At 42.1% G+C, this 18,718-nt stretch overlaps 1 long non-coding RNA gene across 1 annotated transcript; it reads right to left on the reverse strand.

Annotated features, from left to right (window-relative positions):
- Positions 1 to 420: 420 nt before the first annotated feature.
- On the reverse strand, positions 421 to 1,390 carry LOC146423244 (uncharacterized). Its single transcript, XR_014847612.1, has 2 exons — positions 1,274 to 1,390; positions 421 to 1,123 (listed from the first exon to the last, which is right to left on the reverse strand). It is a non-coding gene; the product is annotated as an uncharacterized LOC146423244 (long non-coding RNA).
- Between the last annotated feature and the right edge of the window lie 17,328 nt (positions 1,391 to 18,718).

The following is an 18,718-nucleotide window of genomic DNA, read 5'->3' on the forward strand; positions in this document are numbered from 1 at the left end:
ACCTGGGTATGGAATATTACCGAGAGACTTCTGGGGCTGATTCAGCCCTCTGATTATTACCCATAGTTGATACTCCAGGCTGGTAGTGATGAGATTGAAAAGAAGAGCACTAGGGCAATTAAAAGGGACTTTAGGGCACTGGATCAAGTGGTTGATAGGGCAGGAGCACAAATGGTGTTTTGTTCTGTCCCTTTGGTGGCAGAGACAAATGATGAAAGGAACAGGAAAGCCCACATTATCAACATGTGGCTCAAAGGTTGGTATCATCAACAGAATTTTAGCTTTTTGATTATGGGGCAATTTTCATGGCACCTGGCCTGGTGGAGCCAGATGGGCTCCATCTATCTGATAAGGTGTCATGGATATGAGACCGGACATTGCCAGGAGGACGCACGAAAAGAGGGCAACCAGGCTCCAAGCTTAAAGTTGCAAAAAGTGTTTAATTCCCTAACAGAGTTGGAGGATAAATGCAGGCAAAAATAAACTTTTCATACAGTTTTTGTTCACTCCCCCCTCCCTCTTAAGAACCTATAGTATTCACCCCCTTTCCTCCTTCACAGTCAACAAGCCAGGTGGGGGGGCAGGGTGTGGGGCCTCTTTTCAGTCCACAGAGCAGATTCTCAAATCTACTCATCACTACAATTCTTCTACTACAAATACTCTTTATCTCTACTTGTTTCTCTCTCTCTTCAGACAGTTTTTTTCTGCTCTCACCCCCACCCTCTTCAGAAGCAGTCTCTGCACTCACCCCCCCCTTCCCTCTTTCCAAACCAGCAACACAGACAGGGGCAGGCTGAGGGGTCCTCTGGTCAGTCCAATCAGGAAAAGAGGTTCTCTACTTAGCCAGGGAGTCCTTCCCATGAGAGACAGTCCTCTGGGAACTTTTTTGGCGTGGGTCCAATCTCATGAGCAACATCCCACCCGAATTCTGCTGCTTTGTGAGTTCTTTTGTCCACAAGGTGCTGTGCAGACTCCCCTGAGCCGAGGCCAGGCTGCTTCCATCCCAGGAGCAAGGAAAAGGCCTTTCTCTCCCAGTCAAGGCCTTTTGCAGTTTTAACTCTTAGATGAGACTCCCACTGGTTCACAGTCTTTTCCAGGCATCCACCTGCTCCTCTGGAGTGGGCTGTGGGTGAATTTCTGCATCCTTATGGACTCCATGGGCTGCAGGAGAAACTTCTTGCTCCCCCATAGCTTTCACCACAGCTAGCAGAAAGTTTTCAGCTCTGGTGCTGGGAGCACTGGAGCACCTCTTTCTCCCCACTTCTTCACTGACCTTGGCACTCTCCATGCTGTTCTCCCTCACATATTTTCACCTCCTCCTCCTCCAACTACAAAGAAGTGAAAGAAGTGGGTACCTACTTTGTTTTGATTTCTCCTTAAATATGTTTTCACAGAGGCGTAAGTAGCACCTCCAATTGGCCCAAACTTGGCCAGCAGCATGTCCATCACTTTCAGAGCCATCAGAGATTGGCTCTGCTAGACTTGATGAAAAAACTTCCAGAACTTGCACTCAGGACACACAGGAGCCATCTTTGTGCCACACCCCACCCCTCAGACACCTCTCCAGGCCTACTACAACAGCTTCTGAGGGGTCCAAATTTCTCCTAAATGTTAAAAACACTTTACTGATGTTTTGGGCCAATCAAAACCACCACATAAGGGCAAAAGGATTTTAGCCCATGAAGTGGTGGAACTCATTGAGAGGGCTTTAAAATAGGTTTGAAGGGGGAAGAGGATGCAACTGGGCTCTCCAGAAGCAAGCCCAAGGGTGGTAAGCCAGAGTCAGGAGTGAAAGTAGTGGCCCAGCTGAAGTGCATGTATACTAATGCACACAGTATGGGCAACAAACAAGAAGAAGCCATGGTGCAGCAGCGAAGCTATGATGTAGTCATCATCACAGAAATGTAGTAGATTGACTTTCATAACTGGAGCGCTGCAATGGATGGCTACAAGCTCTTCAGAAGAGACAGGAGAGGGAGAAGAGGTGGAGGGGTGGTCCTTTATATTAGGGAGGTTTTTGATGCTGTGGAAATTGAAACTAATGATTATGAAGTTCAATGCCTATGGGTAAGGATTAAGGGGAAGGCCAATAAGGCTTACATCCTGCTGGGAGTCTGTTATCGACCACCCAATCAGGAGGAAGAGGTAGAAAATTTATTCTACAAGCAGCTGGAGGCTGTTTCAGGATCACCAACGCTTGTTTTTGTAGGTGACTTTAAACTACCAGACATCTGCTGGGAAATTAACACAGCAGAGAAGAGGCAGTCTAGGAGGTTCTTGGAGTGTGTGGAGAGCAGCTTCCTGTCACAGCTGGTGAGTGAGCCAGCCAGGGGAGGAACTACATTAGATCTGCTGTTTGCTAATAGAGATGGGCTCATGGGAGTTATGGTGGTTGGAGGTCGTCTAGGGCATAGTGGTCATGAAATTATACAGTTTTCAATATTTGGTGAAATCAGGAGGGACATCAGTAAAATTTTCACACTAGACATCTGAAGGGCAGACTTCGGCGTATTTAGGAGACTTATTTGGAGAGTTCCTTGGGAAGCAGCCCTTAAAACAAAGGAGTTCAGAAAGGGTGGGTTGTTACTGCAGGCTCCAGGAGGGTGGCACAGGCTGGCTCCTGCCCGGAGCGAAGTCCCTGGTCCTCATAATCCCACCGGATCCGGAGCGGGCGACCCCCAGGGTCCCACGGGAGGCGCGAGTCTCCCAACCACAGAAATTCTTGCAGGAAACGTGGTGAGGCAAAGAAATGAACTGGAACTCCATCTCTGTTCTGCTAGGGAGGTTTATTTGGGGTATGAGGAAAAGGGGTGCAGGGAAGGAGAAGGGGGAAGGGAGACAGGGCAGGTAGCAGATGCTAGCAGCTCAGAGATGCAGGACCCCCTCTCTGATGCAGACACGAGCTTATAAGGGGAAGAGAAGGGGTGGGATTTTTCTCCCCTGGAGCCAGTCCCAGGACATGGAGGGGGAGAATTGACAGGGGGAACACACCAATAGGTTTTCAGGTACAGCAGAGTGCATATTTTAAAATGAACCAATGGCATATAAGGCAGGGCAACAAAGGAAGCACATGGAATCTGAAAATTGCATTACCACAGTGGGTGTCCTTCAAAACAGAGTTCTGGAGGGCACAGGAACAGACTGTTCCTGTGTGTTGAAAGATGAGTAGGTGTGGTAAATGTCCAGCCTGGATGTTTTTAAAAAATGTTTTTACAAATATATTAATGGCAAAAGGAAGGGTAAGAACCATTTCAGTTCTCTACTGGATGTGGAAGGGAATTTAGTGACAGCAGATGGGGAGAAGGTGGAGGTGTTTAATGCCTTCTTTGCCTCGGTCTTTATCAGAAAGAAAGTTGTCCTCAGGACAACTGTCCTCCTGCACTGGTGGATGGTGTCAGGGAGCGGGATGGTCCCCTTGTTATCCAGGAGGAAACAGTCAGAGAACTGCTGAGCCACTTGGATGTTCATAAATCTATGGGACCAGATGGGATCCATCCCACAGTGATGAGAAGACCTTGCGAAGCTGCTCTCCATCGTTTACCAACAGTCCTGGCTCACTGGTGAGGTTCCAGATGACTGGAAGCTGGCCTATGTGATGCCCATGTACAAGAAGGGTAGGAAGGAGGATCCTGGAAATTACAGGCCAATCAGTCTAACCTCAGTACCCAGTAAGGTCATAGAACAGTTTATTTTGAGTGCCATCACACAGCACTTACAGGATGGCTAGGGGATTAGACCCAGCCAGCATGGGTTTAGGAGGGATAGGTAATGTTTGACCAACCTGATCTCCTTTTATGACCAGGTGACCCACCTGGTGGATGGGGGAAAGGCTGTGGATATTGTCTATTTGGACTTCAGCAAGGCCTTTGATGCCAATTCCCACAGTAAACTCCTGAAAAGCTGGCAGCTCACAGCTTGGACAGACTCACTCTTCGCTGGGTTAAGAACTGGCTGGATGGCCAGGCCCAGAGAGTGGTGGTGAATGGTGCCACATCCAGTTGGTGGCCAGTCACTAGTGGTGTCCCTCAGGGATCTGTGCTGCAGCCGGTTTTGTTTCATATTTTTACTGACAACATGGATGCAGGTATTGAATCTACTATTAGTAAATTTGCAGATGACACCAAGCCAGGAGCATGTGTTGATCTGTTGGAAGGTAGGAGGGCTCTGGAAAGAGACTTGGAATGATCGGATAGATGGGCAGAGTCCAATCAGATGCAGTTCAACAAGTCCAAGTGCCAAGTCCTGCATTTTGGCCACAACAATCCCCTGCAATGCTATAGGCTGGGGACAGTGCCCAGGCAGAAAGGGACCTGGGGGTACTGGTTGACAGCCGACTTAATATGAGACAGCAGTGTGCCCTGGTGGCTAAGAAGGCCAACAGCATCCTGGCTTGTATTAGAAATAGTGTGGCCAGCAGGACCAGGGAAGCCATTCTTCCCCTGTACTTGGCACTGGCGAGGCTACACCTGGAGTACTGTGTCCAGTTCTGGGCTCCTCAGTTCAGGAAGGATGTTGAGACGCTTGAATGTGTCCAAAGGAGGGTGACAAGGCTGATGAAGGGCTTGGAACACAAGCCACATGAGGAACGACTGAGGGAGCTGGAATTGTTTAGCCTGGAGAAAAGAAGACTCAGAGGAAACATTATCACTCTCTACAACTACCTGAAGGGTGGTTGTAGTCAGGTGGGGATTGGTCTCTTGTTCCAGGCAGCAACTGACAGAACAAGAGGACACAGTCTCAGGCTGCGCCAAGGGATGCTGGATGTTAGGAAAAAGTTTTTTACTGAAACAGTAATAAAGTTTTGGAATTGTCTGCCCGGAGAGGTGCTGGAGTCACCAGCTCTGGATGTGTTTGAAAAAGATTGGACGTGGCACTCAGTGCCATAGTTTAGTTGAGGTGATGTTAGGGCATAGGTTGGACTCAGTGATCTTGAAGGTCTCTTCCAACCTGGTGATTCTGTGATTTCTAAAATCCCTCCATTAAACTCCCTCCTTCTTTCTTTATCAGTCATACTCAATCATCATTTTGGTATAAGTTTTAAAAATTAATTTTATGTGAGAAAATGGATACAATCCAAGCAAACAGTCGCCTGAAAGGTACACAATACAGGAGAAATGAAGATGACAAGCTGCCCTTTTGATATGTCTATTCAATATTTACTGTCAACTTCAACTGACATTTATTTAATATGAATATTTTAAAACAAACTCATTACTACACCCAAGTACTTGCTTGGGTAAATACGCCACAACCAGCTCTACTCTCTCATGTTTCTGTAAAGACAACTCCTCAAAGCGAGTTGTCTTTACAGAGAAGAGCAGAAAATTAATATCTAATGGAGAAGGAAATTATTTTGATAGTTCTGATTTGATACATTCATAGCAATAATTGATCCTCTTTGTTTATCAGCAGAGTATATTTAGTATTGCCTTAAGGGTCAGAGTCGGCATTTTTAAAATTACAATCATTTTACAGTTATAACGTGACCATTTTACAGTTTTTTATGAATTTCAACTAAGGCATTTTGGTGTACAAATAGGATTAATTCAAGACAGTATAGACTATCAGATGGAAGAATGAGATAGTTGCATGAATGTGTAAGGATCATGGCTGTACTTTCAAATTGAAGTCAGTAGTCAGAGTAAAGATGAAATTATAAATCCTAAAGATTATAATGTGCCTAAACCAGCTTTATCTTCTGGCATGTCTTTCTCCTCTCATCTTGTACAGGGCTGAATTCTTTTGTGAGCAGCTGTTATGATCCAATTATTAAGGTTCTTAGAAATTCCTCTGCCCGAATTAAGGTGCACACGAGACCATATGCCAGTCAATAGTATGGGTATTATTTGATAGTAAGTATGAGAGAGAGAGAGGAAAAGAGAGAAAAGGAGAAGTAGGAAAAGAGGTGGGGGGACAGAAAGATGGTGACAGAGACAGAATAAAGAAAATATCACCATCCGTAGATCCCAATGATGTTGCATTGATCCTCTCCAGCTGGTCTTCTTGATGGTGATAGTCCTTCCAAAAAGCACAGAATCCCATGGGTTAATATGCACTGAGTGCAAGATAGCTTTTAGGTGTTTCTAAGAGGAGAGGAATTTAGTTTGTTTGCGATGTGTTGATTAGTTCTGGAATGCTGTTGGCCAAACAGCTCTCGGGTTATGTTGGGAAGCATTGCCTATATACCTGCTCAAATGGGTTTAGGAGGTTGCTGCTGGCTGGGGACTTCCTTGCTGAAAGGACATGCATATGCAGTGTTGTTACCTCTGACTGGACATGGTTAAAGCATTTATGCCCTATTTCTCACAACTGCAATTGTGGAGCTACTGCTCTGTCAGCTCACTGTGAATTACTCAGAATACGTGGCTCACTATTTTTTCAAGTTTCAAAAATTACTGTGTCATTTTAGTTACATGTACCCATCTCATTCCCCCAAGCCCTAATTTCCCAAAGACCATCAGTTACAAATAAAGGAAATACTTTTAATAGCAGGAGGGAAAATTACATCAGAGCAGAATATGACTGGTGAAAAATTTAAAGTAATTATCTTTTAAAATAATTTTACTGCTATTTTTACAAGGTTCTAGTTAGTTTCTAAGAAGGTTACTGAGAAGTCAAGTAACTTTTGATTCAAATCTAATGTCTGCACCTGTGAAGAACAGAGAAAAGACCACAAAATTATAAAGCTAAAGATGTGTATCATTACTGTAAGTGAACTATCGCATACTCCTCATTCTGTTGTCACTGTATGTAGGAAAATTGGAGTTCAGATACAACATAAGAAACTTCAGCTGCAATGTTTACAGTGTTAAGAGACTTTGTATGGATGGATTTCTGTGTAAGTGGATGTCTTTGCGGGTTGTCTGCTGCCTAACTGCACCTATTACAAAATGGTAGTCAAAAGATCTCCTTGTGCAGGGAATGAAAAAAAAACCCAAACAAACAAAAACTCCCAAACCAAACCAACAAAAACCAAGCCAACCAATCAAATAAGCTAAAACCCATAAAAACCCTAAGGTAAAAGGGATTTTGGAGTGAAACAGAATTTTAATTTTTAAGACCCCTCAAGAAGTACCTGTGGCAGCTGGAGGATACAGAGCATCTCCCCTAAGCCTACTGGGGTCCATCAGCAACCATGACAAATCGAGGAGCCCTGCCCTGTCCAGGGCTACAGGTACACTTGCCTCATCCCATTTAGAGGGGGTACGATTTGAAAGCTGACTCCAGGTGTATTGATTTGCAGGATTCAGCCCTGTTCCAGATGGGCAGAGCTTGATTTTCTCCTGCAGCATGAGCTGTACTGGTGTTTAAAGGCTCATGCAGCAAGGAAGGGTCAAAGCATCTTGGGGAGGAACCGAAAGAGGACAGCACAGAAAACAGATTACAAAAACACATTAGGGATCCTTTCATGGCAATAATGTTATTAGGATGCCATGGTCCCTGAGGGTCCAGGGCCCCCCTTTTATGGATGCCTGAAGCAGATATGCAGCAGGGTATAAATGCTTTGCAGGCAAATGTTTGCCTAGAAGATGCCCTGTTTCAGCAGGAATTAAACTGCCTAAGAACTGCAAATGGACTGTCACACACGATTTTCCAAATTCTAATTTGCTCTTAGGAAAATGTCTGTTAATCCTGTGTTGGAAGTTGGGAGGCATTGGAATTTTTTTCTCCATCCCTGTTACTAAGCAACAAATAGCTGGGTGATCAGAGCCATCAGCTCTTTGTAAGACACAAAAGGCTGTGCTTGGGTGGGGCAGGGTAAGGCAGGAGCTACCTGTCCATTGGAACTGGACTCATTCCGTGGTTCTGTCAGACACTGGGAGGAAAGGGACTGCTCTTTTCTTCTGGCTGCGACCACAGGAAATCCAGCTGTGCCCTGTCTTCTTCTCCTAGCTGGGTGAGCTTTGATTCAACCTCTTTCCCACTGGAAAGTGCACGCTTTCCGGGCTGCATTTCTCGCAGTAGTTGCCAGGGAGCCCGGCTGTCCCTGCTGCCCGCCCCGCTTTGCCGCATGAGACTGCAGTGTCTGCTGTGACTGTGGAGCCTTTGCTACCTCGCTGACTAGCCTGGGAGAGCCAGCCCCTTGCCCCCTGCCTCCCTGCTCGTCCCTCCGAGCTGCTTGCTGCCCTGCCTGCTTTCTCAGCCTCTTCCGCCATCACCAGCTGCCTGAGGCTGACCTGACCCTGTGCCACAGCGCCACCTGCAGCCGCTCAGCAGTCATCGCACCTGCCCTGCCCTGCCCTGCCGGGAGCTCAACAGTTCAACCTGCTGCTTGCAACGGGGATTACACCACATGGGAAAGTGCTCGGCAGCTCTGCTAATGGTTTCTGAGTCTATTTGTGGTTACATTTATTGTTATTGCTTGTTTATAGGTATTAGTAAAGAATTGTTATTCCTTTTCCCACACCTTTGCCTGAAAGCCCTTGGTTTCAAAATTAAAATAATTTGGAAGGAGGGAAAATCACATTCTCTGTCCTAAGGGAGGGTTCAACCTCTCTTAGCAGACACCTGTCTTTCAAACCAAGACATCCTGTTATGGGAAGGGGAGAGGGTGAGGCGTGGGTGGCCATGGACAAGGTGTCTGGTTGCAGCCACTGTGGAAATACAGGATTTTGAGGTTGGGTTTACTTGTTGCACTTTTGGCACTACCTGTGAACGGAGTAGACAAAAGGGATGACATGTGGAGGGAAGGGGAAAAGGAAAATCTGGTGTTCCCTTTCGCAAACTTGGCAGAGGTTGTTTGGTTTTGCTTTGTTTTCCATCCAGAGGTGAGCTCTAAGCCCTGTCTCTGGCCTGGGCTAGCATCCTCTTCCCCTCTGTCTGGCGTGAGGGAAGCGGTGCAGCTCCTGCTGCCTGAAGCTCTGGTTCCCTGGAACCAAATGTTGACTGTGACAGATTTTTAGCCTTTGGGCAGGGCTGCTGGGGCTGTAGGTCTCCTCTTTGCTCTGCCCAAAGGGATTTTCTCTTGCTGGAAAGGCTATTTTTTACCCTGTTTTGCATTTATAGTATTATATTATAGGGTACGCTCGTATTATATTTGTAGAGTATGCTTGTATTATATATGTGTTGATATGGATCTACTAGAGTGGCCTTTGGATTTTTATGGCCACTTTCATGGCCTTAATCTTTTTCAAGGCACTCTTTTTCTCTAGCTGCGGGACTTAATGGAAAGACAGCCAGGACAGACTCGGAGAATTGGAGAGGTGGGCAGAGGGAAGATTTCAGTAAGGGGTTTCCTTAGGGTTTTCTTGAAAGCCAGGAGAAAGAGGTGAGTGGGTGAGGGACACCTCAAAAACCTGCTCCCCTCTGGGATGGGTGGCAGGGGCAACGCCTGGTGGGGAGGTGAGAGACCACAATGCCTGATAATCGTCCTTGCAAAATGAGGCAGGCTGTGCCAGTAATCACTAGCTGTATTGAAATATTACATAATATGAGGAATATGAATATAATGTATATGAATATGAATATAATGTAATATTTAAACATTACATTAATTATCATTGCTGCAGACTTCCACTCAAGTTCATGTATATATATATATACATATATGTTTATATATATATGAATTCTCTAAGAACCCAAAATTATGCTTGTCCCTGTATTTTTTTTTTAATAGATATGTTTTATTCTCAGTTTGTTTGGTCTTTTTTGGCAAAACACTGGCTTTCAAACCGGGGGGACATTACAATTGTCTTGTCACTTAGTATGATTAGAAAGTGAGCCTGTGTAGTGCTTTAGCCTGCCCTCAGCAATCAGGCTTTAGACTCATGAGGCTTTGATTGTAGGAGTTGCCTTATTTGCATTGATGAGGATGAACCAGCTGCTGGAGTATACAGAACTGCACCTGACACAATTAATGAGTTCAGGATTAGCACTGGGAATCAGGAATTCACTGTGCTACATGGAAATGTCAGCCCTACATTAGAGTCACTCATGCAAAATGACCCAGATTTGCAGTGAGCACAATTAGCAATGCAAAGATGCATTTTAATTTAAGAGTGCCATTTTCTTGCATTTTACCTATTAAATATAATTATTATGTGCTCCTCATGCAAGGCTGAGGAAGATGAGCTTTTTACTCCTCTGTGAGCCCTCCCAAAGCATCCTAACTGCAGTCTGTGATATTTAGGACAGGCAAGAAGTTTTGTGCTCTGTAACCCAAAAGGTGAGTTTCTTTCTTTTGTTCATTGCTTCCACAAATAAAATAGAAAGGGTTTGGGGTATTTTTGGTTTTTTGGGTTTTTTTCAATTTTTTGCTTTCCTCTCTTGTTAAACACTACCAATTTAAACACTTCCAATGAAACACTTCTTGTTGAACACTTCCAATTTAAAGGAAAAATGTTGTTGTGTCTCTTTCCCCACACACCAAATTGTTCAAAGCATTCTCATGCCTAAATCACTCACCATTCCTCTCCGTGAAGAGGGGTGTTTCACCAAAGTTAAACTGCTCAAGTGAGAATCTAGCAAAGTAGTTTTGCTCTTGATCACTCCTGACACCCAAAAGTCTTGAATTTAGAGAAGAAATCAAAATCTGAGTTCTATTTACCTTGCTTTCCTGTATCTAGGTATTGAAATTCCCACCTATGACACGGGGGGTGGGGTGGGGTGGGGTGGGGTGGGGGTGGGTGGAAGTACCCCTGGGGTTGGCAGGATGTGAAAAAACCTGTGGATTAAGTGATAATTTGGAGCAAAAACATGCAGTTCAAAAGCTAAAGCTCCCATTGGAGAACAGAAAATTTAATGAGCTTTTAATGGAATGCAATGCTCAGAGTAGTAAATTATTTGTTAGCTGACGATGCAATCAGCATGCTGATTAAGGTTGCTTGGTTTTTTACTAAACATTAACTGAATCAAAACGGTTAGCCCTTGCTGTTCTGCTTGGGGGGCTTTTGTGGAGCAAATGGACTTTCAGAACAGAGATTGTCAGTAAAGGTGAGTGTACTCCTGGTGTCATTTGAATATGGTGATAAAATACTTCTGATAAATATTTTAAAATGTTTTAAATCCACAGTGTTTGCTTGGTGTATTGTGAACTGTCTTTAAAGAAACAGTGGGCCTAGAAAGGCCTTCCTTCAATCCTTGTTTCTTTCTTAGATAGTGGGTATTACATTTTATTTGGTAATTTTTTTAGCATTACTTTCAAAATTACTTTTGGGCAAAAATGTAGGCAAGTTACAGAATCTGAAAACTCAATCCACAAAGAGACAAAAATTACGTAGAGGAGACGTTACTGCTCCCAGATATATTAGAAGTGTAATTAAAGCTTTTGTAAATCCACACAAAATATTTATGAACTTAAAATTAGGTATTTTTTTAAATATCAGATGATGTTTGATTTTTTTTCTTACTATAATTTCTTTAAATGGACATCCTTTTACTGTGAAATGAGATTACTTTTTACTTTAATGGACTTGAAGAAAAACAACAAAACAAAACTCCATTGGTATTAATACCACAATTGGGAGGATGATTATTGTTCTTTTATGTATGCTGACTGTAAATGTTTGGCCTGTTGAATCCTCAGACAAGCTTTGGATTGCACAGATCAATTCTCTTATTGAGCCTGTATGTGCCTGTTTTAAGGCAATAATTATCATTTTCATCACCTGTTTTGTACCCTATAGATTAACAAGAGACAGAAAAGTGAATTAAAAGAAAAATGAAAAAAACCCTGAAGAATTACAGACCAGAAGCTTTGCATTTTATGTTAATGAGGAAGTTGCACTTCTCTAAGTCCAATTATTTAAATCAGCAAGTTATTCACACATGATGATCAGATTCCTTTAAAATCTGATAAATAACTATCTATGTGTTTTAACAATTCCTGTTAATGACCCAAGTGGTTAAAAGCTTTTGACTGGAATTTGACTTCTGACCTCATATAAATGTTATAAGTTCCTATTTTTAAACTTGTATTGGATGCTTGTCCTTGATGACTTTTAGATAAAGGGGATTTTATTACATTTCCTATTGAAATGGAACCATTTGCTTTTTTCTTCATCTGTAGACTAAGCTGAGAGAGTAACTTTGTAACCTACCGATTTTTGCTGAATGGACTAAAATCCAAACTATTTACTCTCCTCAGGAAGCCTTATTTTTGTCTACAGTTGCTGAAATTAATCTAATGTTTTGTAATATAATTTGGTCATTTTTTATCAAGTTTCTGATCCAATTGAACATTGAACATAACCTTTATATTATTTCCATAACTTTAATAATAGTAGATTTCGACCAAGAGCAGAGCAGTTAATATAGTCACTCAAAGATGTATTTTCTGCCTGAATTTGAGACGCCTCCCTAAGAAGGTTTTTAACACACTACATATATTATTCATACTGTATTTTTCTCATCTGCTACAATGGTGTAGTTGTTGGATAAATCTACACTAATTTCACCTATCATATTGAAGGGATTTCTTTTGTGTTATGTATTGGTCTGCATCCTTCTGTCCTTCTCACACATCCAAACTTGTTCATATTAGTGTGATGACGCACATGTTCAGTAGGTGCTCCTCCAGACAAACCTACATGATGTTTTGCTGTGTGTATATAAGCTTAAATGTGTTTTATATCTTTCTGTTACTTTTTGCAAGGGTGTTTGTCGAATGCAACTGTAGTTCCTCCGCCAGATTCACTAAAGGACATTTTCCATTAATTTTCCTATAGAAATTGGTCTATAATCATAGCCAAAGAATGAAAAGGTAGCCATCTTGTGGGTGTCATATTGCACTTTTTCTCCTTAGTACTTTTCTATGCAGTCTTTCTTTTCTTTTGTTGTTTATTGGCTTTCACCTTGTTTGACCACAATGACAGTACTTGATATGCAAAGAAAGATTTATCCTTCTGTCCATATATTATTGCAAAGTTGTATTCCCCTTTGGCACTTCAGGCAATCACTGTCTAGAGGTTACAAATACATATCACTCATATGTATTTACCCATACATATGAGTGATAACTTTTGCATTCAATGGCCCTTTGTGGAAATGTGTTTACAAAAAGCAAGTATGTAAGCACACTATTATTACTGTGAACAAGATTAATTTGCCTGCAAACTAACATGCATGTATGCCATTCAAGACTGCTAAAACAGAAAATCTCCTGGATGCACCCTACCCTAAATTAACTTTGTTCTGGCTATTGTATATTGAAAAAAAATGCTGTTTTGAATGTTCACATTGTCACTGTGGAAAGCTTAAGGGATTTGATTCTTATTAATGTCAATTCTATTTCAACAAAAGAAATATTTAATGCAATTCTTATGTTTGTGCTTAAAATATTGTGTAGTTTAAAGATGTCAGCTTGAAAATAAAATGTCACCCCCTCAAAAAATCTGCTTATAGTAAATTAGTTATTGCATCAGTGAGTATTATGCTGTTCCTACCTTGTTAGAGGTTTTTTAAAGGAAAGCTAAAATTTGAAATTCACAACTTGGCCATCAGAAATCTGAGAATAAGGGTGTGAAGGTATTTGTCAATGAACTAAATGCCATCAGCTACACTGTCATTAACATGAAGACCTTTCAGTTCAGGATTAGCTGTTCCAGACGTAATTGATTAAGCCCATATTGGCAATTTACGAGCAAACTTTCAATAGTAGTTTGAACGTTGTAGGTTTTAATAGGCTTGAAAACTTGCCAAAAAATAGAAAGCCTTTTCCTTTCAAAAAAAAAAAAAAAAAAGAAAAGGAAAAAAGAAAAGGCTCAAAAAGTAAAATAAACCTGCGATACTAATTGCTGTCTGTTTCACTTCATCAGCTCTTTGTTAAATGCAAAGTGGCAAACTGAGTTGGAAGTGCTAGGTATTATTAATAACTCAGACGACACACATAATTCATGACTCTGGTGTTTCAGAATAATAACCCCTGTAACGTGCACCCGTTCAGAGGAAAAAAGAAAAAAAAGAAAAAAAAAATCCTCCTAACCTTTTCTTTCTCTTCTTGCAAACGGCATAAATCACACTTTCCCCCTCCTATTTTCGGAGAATTTCATAAATTCTTATTGTGAATAAATGGCGAGGTGAATTTCCGAAAGGGAGCACAAATGCTGATTTGGAGGAAAGCAATTATCACCTTTTTCCCCCCACGCCCCACCGAAATAAAGCACCGTCCAGTGGGTATCTGTGCAAGGAACCGGCAAAAGGCATCCTCGTTACGATTTGCGTGGATCAGCGAGGCCCATGCCCAGAGAACGTGCCAGTAACACCCGCAATTCCTCCTTCAGCTAAAACCCCCCCAAAAAACCGCGTGTGCGCGCGTCTTGTCTGCGGGCAGCAGGTACCTTGGGGGACCCAGCCCCCTCCTTGTCTTTCCTGGGACGGGAGTGGCCACGAACATTTTTATTTCCAGTGCAAACAAACTAAACTAGTGTAATTTTTATTATAATTACAATCACTACTGCCGCGGTGAGGAGACGGTCTCCTCTCGTCCTGGAGCGTCGCGGAGGCTCTGCTGCACCTTGTGCGCCCGCCAGACCGCTAAAGAGGTTCTCACAGGGGAGGCTTCCCTCTCCTCCTCGGATAAGAGCACATCACATCCTCTAATAGATTGATTTCCTCGAGTATAAAGATAATTAACTGTTTGTTCTCCTCTTCATGGCGTTAGCGCTGACGTCCTGCAGAAGGATGTGTTTCTCTGTACCCAAAACTCAGACCCTCCCCAGACCTCGCCCACCATTTGGGTGCAGCCGCATCCTCGCTTTCCCCGACTCCCTGAATCATGCCTAACACAGGGGATAAGTAGCTTTGAAGCAGTAAATATTATTCTGGGTTTTGTGCAGAACAAGGCGTGGGATGAGGTTTTGGCTCTCGCAGCTACCAATCTATTGCCACTCATTGATGCCTCCCATTTGGAGAAATACCGAATTTTCCTCTCGTATCGAGAAAACAAGATGTATTTGGGCTATTACAGCAGGGCAACTTCCTTAAAAAGATTATTTGAAGTACAAAGACATTCATTTAGGGCTCACCATGCCGCGAGAAAGGGATTGCTATAAATTAACAGCCTGTCCTGATATTTGGAGAACAAGAGTGACAATTTATTGGAAGTTCTCAAGGAATCATTTATATTTCACACTCCAGCAGGCAGCTGATTTGAGATTGTCTGTTAGCATAACAAAGGCTCTGAGCCTGTGAACTTCAGAAACCTTTCGACCTCTTAGCTGCTGGCATGAATAGCCCCCAGCCCTGACTATAGAGATCTCCCAAAGCTCCCCTGTTCGTGGCTAAATTGTTAATAAGGGTAATTTAATATAGTTTTCAATATGCCCCATCTCTTATTGAGTAAGGTATTCACAGATCTCGCCCCCTCCAGAAAGAAAACTTCTTTATTCAAGTGAGAAAGGAGGCAGCTGCAGAGCCCCCGAGCCCCACCTTCGCTTTCCCGAGCGCAGAGGCTGCAGGGAGGGAGGCAAACCAGGAAGCGTCCTCCCCTCCCCTCCCCTCCCCTCCCCTCCCTCCTCCTCCCTCCTCCCCTCCCTCCTCCCTCCCCTCCCTCCCCTCCCTCCCTCCCTCCCTCCCCTCCCCTCCCCCTCCCTCCCTCCTCCTCCCTCCCCCTCCCCTCCCTCTCCTCCCCTCCCCTCCCTCCCCATGGCTCCTGTGACTCCAATATTAAATCTGCACTTAAATTTTTTTATTACGGTTGTTTTGATATTTATATTTTTTTTTCTCCCACCACTCCTTTTCCTCGGTGGACAGTAATCTGGGTTATGAGTTGCAGCTCAGCCAGCTCCTTCAGGGTGCTTCTGGACAGAGATAAGGGAATTTATTTCCCTTCCTGTTATTTGGTGTTTCCTCTTCTTTCCCTCACTTACCCTGCAGAAAGTTGCTGGGACCAAAATTACTATAGAGGAAATTTAGGGAGTGAGGCACACGAGAGTTTTGGGGGGAAGGAGTGATTTTTCTGGGTTATTTTGCAGCATAGCCTGTTATTTGAGTTCTTGGCATGCTTAAGGCTTCTGGCTACAGTTTGCTTGAGAATTGGTAAATGATGGGAAAGAAGTCTGTGCGGTTTGCAATGTGAGGTGTATAGTCAAGGATAGAGTCCAGGCACTGCATGGTGTGGGGCAGTGTGGCTTTTTGCATGGTCTCTGCCTGAAGCATGTGTGTGGATTCTCAATATGTCACGTAAATAGCTACTGAAGCACATGGAGAACAACTCTGTTTGAAATAACATTAATCAGGGGAATATTTCTTTAAAATGTGGAAAATCATGCTTGAGTTCTTTTATATCTAAAGATCTTGGAATAATTTGGTCTTGAAACAAAAGAACAAAACAACATGGAGAACAACATGTAACTGCAGACAGAAAAATCAGAAACATATTTTCTGTATTTTGTTTCCCTGAAGCAGGGAACTTATGTCTTTGCCTTTTATTTCTATGTTTTTACTTCTACCATTTTGTCTGTGGACACAGTTCTTAATCCCTTTTTTTTTTTTTTTTCCTTTTGGAAGCTCCATATTTGTGCTTGATTTCCTTGATAAAAGTTTTCCAAGATTTCAGAATTTTCACTATTTTCTGAAATACATAGAACAACTCTTAATCAAGTGGTTCTAATAATTTGTCAAGTATCTTTTGAACAATCAAAAAATCCAAATAAATAAGGCAGTAACTTCACAGAAATTAAAGAAATAACCACCAGTTTAATTTAAGAAGATAAAATAACAGCATTTTTTCATACTTTTTGTTCATTAATGTTTTCTTTAATTAGATTTTTTCTTCATTACAATCTATGATTCACAGCTATCATTTCACATTGATATCTCTAAATTTCTGTTGAAGTTTCTTTGATAATATTAACAAATCTACAGGAGAAGATTATTTTGCTTTGAGCCCATGCAAAAGTATATTCTTGTATTTTAAAAAAAAATTTTAGATTCCTAATTAAAATAATTATATTTTGACTGGAAGTCAAATTAATTCCATTCTGATTAAAAGTTGTGTGGGGTTTTTTTGTTTGGTTTGATTTTTTTTTTTAAATTTTGTTTTTTCTTCCAGCATATAAATAACAGGTTTTCTGCACATTAGGAGATATTTACTTAGGTGCTTATTTCTGAGCTGCTTCCATCTGATGATACAGTTTGGGCCTATGGGCCTATTGTATTAGAAAAAGGATATATATTTGGGATGATGTTTGACAGGGGGAATGATTGCAGACACCAGAATAATTACATTACAGTCCCATTGGGAGCACCAGCACCAAATTTAGCCATACTGATGGGCCACTGTCTAGACGGTCCCTTTTGTGTATCAGCTGTTTTTTTCTCTGCCTTATTGTCCAGCTTGAATACATAGCTGGAACCTGCATATGGAGCCCAAATGTAACCACTCCTGCAGCCATAATTTGCTGTAAAAAAGAAACAAATACCCAAAACTGAATGCATTCAGCAACCATGTCCCGGTAGAAATAGTTCCAAAACACAAAAGGAAACACCCTCTGCTTTTTATACCAAATATGTAGCTGTGTGCCTACATAGGCACAGATATGCTTGCATGTAACTATTATGAAATTAAAAATGTAATTCAGTGGAGTTGTCACTTAAGACCTCATGTGGATGCATAGAAAATCCTGGCTGGGGCTCTGCTTTCTGTGGGGAGGGAGTTGAGGGTGCTTTTGAGGGGGCACTGTAGACATGTAGATCAGGGTTTTAACATGCTCCATCTATTCCTAAAAGAAGATAAAAAATAAGTAAAACAAGCAGGTATTGTGAAAACACAATTAGAAGCCACTGTACATGTAAATTACAGCCTTTCATTTTTGGAAAGGACAAAGGAAAAAAGAAAGAATATTTATTAAATGTTTACACTGTAATTAGTAGTGCAGACTACTCAGCTTTTCACTTGCTGAAGCTCATATTGGAGCTGGAAATAGGGCTTTGCTAAAGCAAGTAGGACCATTTAATTTTTTTAAAGGAGGAAGCGTCAGAAACATGTGAGAAAGGGCTACAGAATTTATCTTTGTCAATTATATATGTCACATTGCTATTAATACTAAATGTCATCTTAGGCAGAAACAGCCATGAGAGAGAAAGAGAGAAAGAGAGAAAGAGAGAAAGAGAGAAAGAGAGAAAGAGAGAAAGAGAGAAAGAGAGAAAGAGAGAAAGAGAGAAAGAGAGAAAGAGAGAGAGAGAGAGAGAGAAAGAGAAAGAGAAAGAGAAAGAGAAAGAGAAAGAGAAAGAGAAAGAGAAAGAGAAAGAGAAAGAGAAAGAGAGAAAGAAGAAAGAGAGAGAGAGAAAGAGAGAAAGAGAGAAAGAGAGAAAGAAAGAAAGAAAGAAAGAAAAAAGAAAGAAAGAAAGAAAGAAGAAAGAAAGAAAGAAAGAAAGAGAAAGAAGAAGAAAGAAAGAAAGAAAGAAAGAAAGAAAGAGAGAAAGAGAGAAAGGAAAGAGAGAGAAAGAGAAGAAAAAGAGAGAGAGAGGAGAGAGAGAGAGAGAGAGAGAGAGAGAGAGAGAGAGAGAGAGAGAGAGAGAGAGAGAGAGAGAGAGAGAGAAAGAGAGAGAGAGAGAAAGAGAGAAAGAGAGAAAGAGAGAAAGAGAGAAAGAGAGAAAGAGAGAAAGAGAGAAAGAGAGAAAGAGAGAAAGAGAGAAAGAGAGAAAGAGAGAAAGAGAGAAAGAGGGAAAGAGGGAAAGAGGGAAAGAGGGAAAGAGGGAAAGAGGGAAAGAGGGAAAGAGGGAAAGAGGGAAAGAGGGAAAGAGGGAAAGAGGGAAAGAGGGAAAGAGGGAAAGAGGG

Source organism: Lichenostomus cassidix, unplaced genomic scaffold (genome assembly GCF_008360975.1).
Source record: "Lichenostomus cassidix isolate B80296 unplaced genomic scaffold, HeHo_3.0 HiC_scaffold_752, whole genome shotgun sequence".
NCBI classification, from domain to species: Eukaryota; Metazoa; Chordata; class Aves; order Passeriformes; family Meliphagidae; genus Lichenostomus; species Lichenostomus cassidix.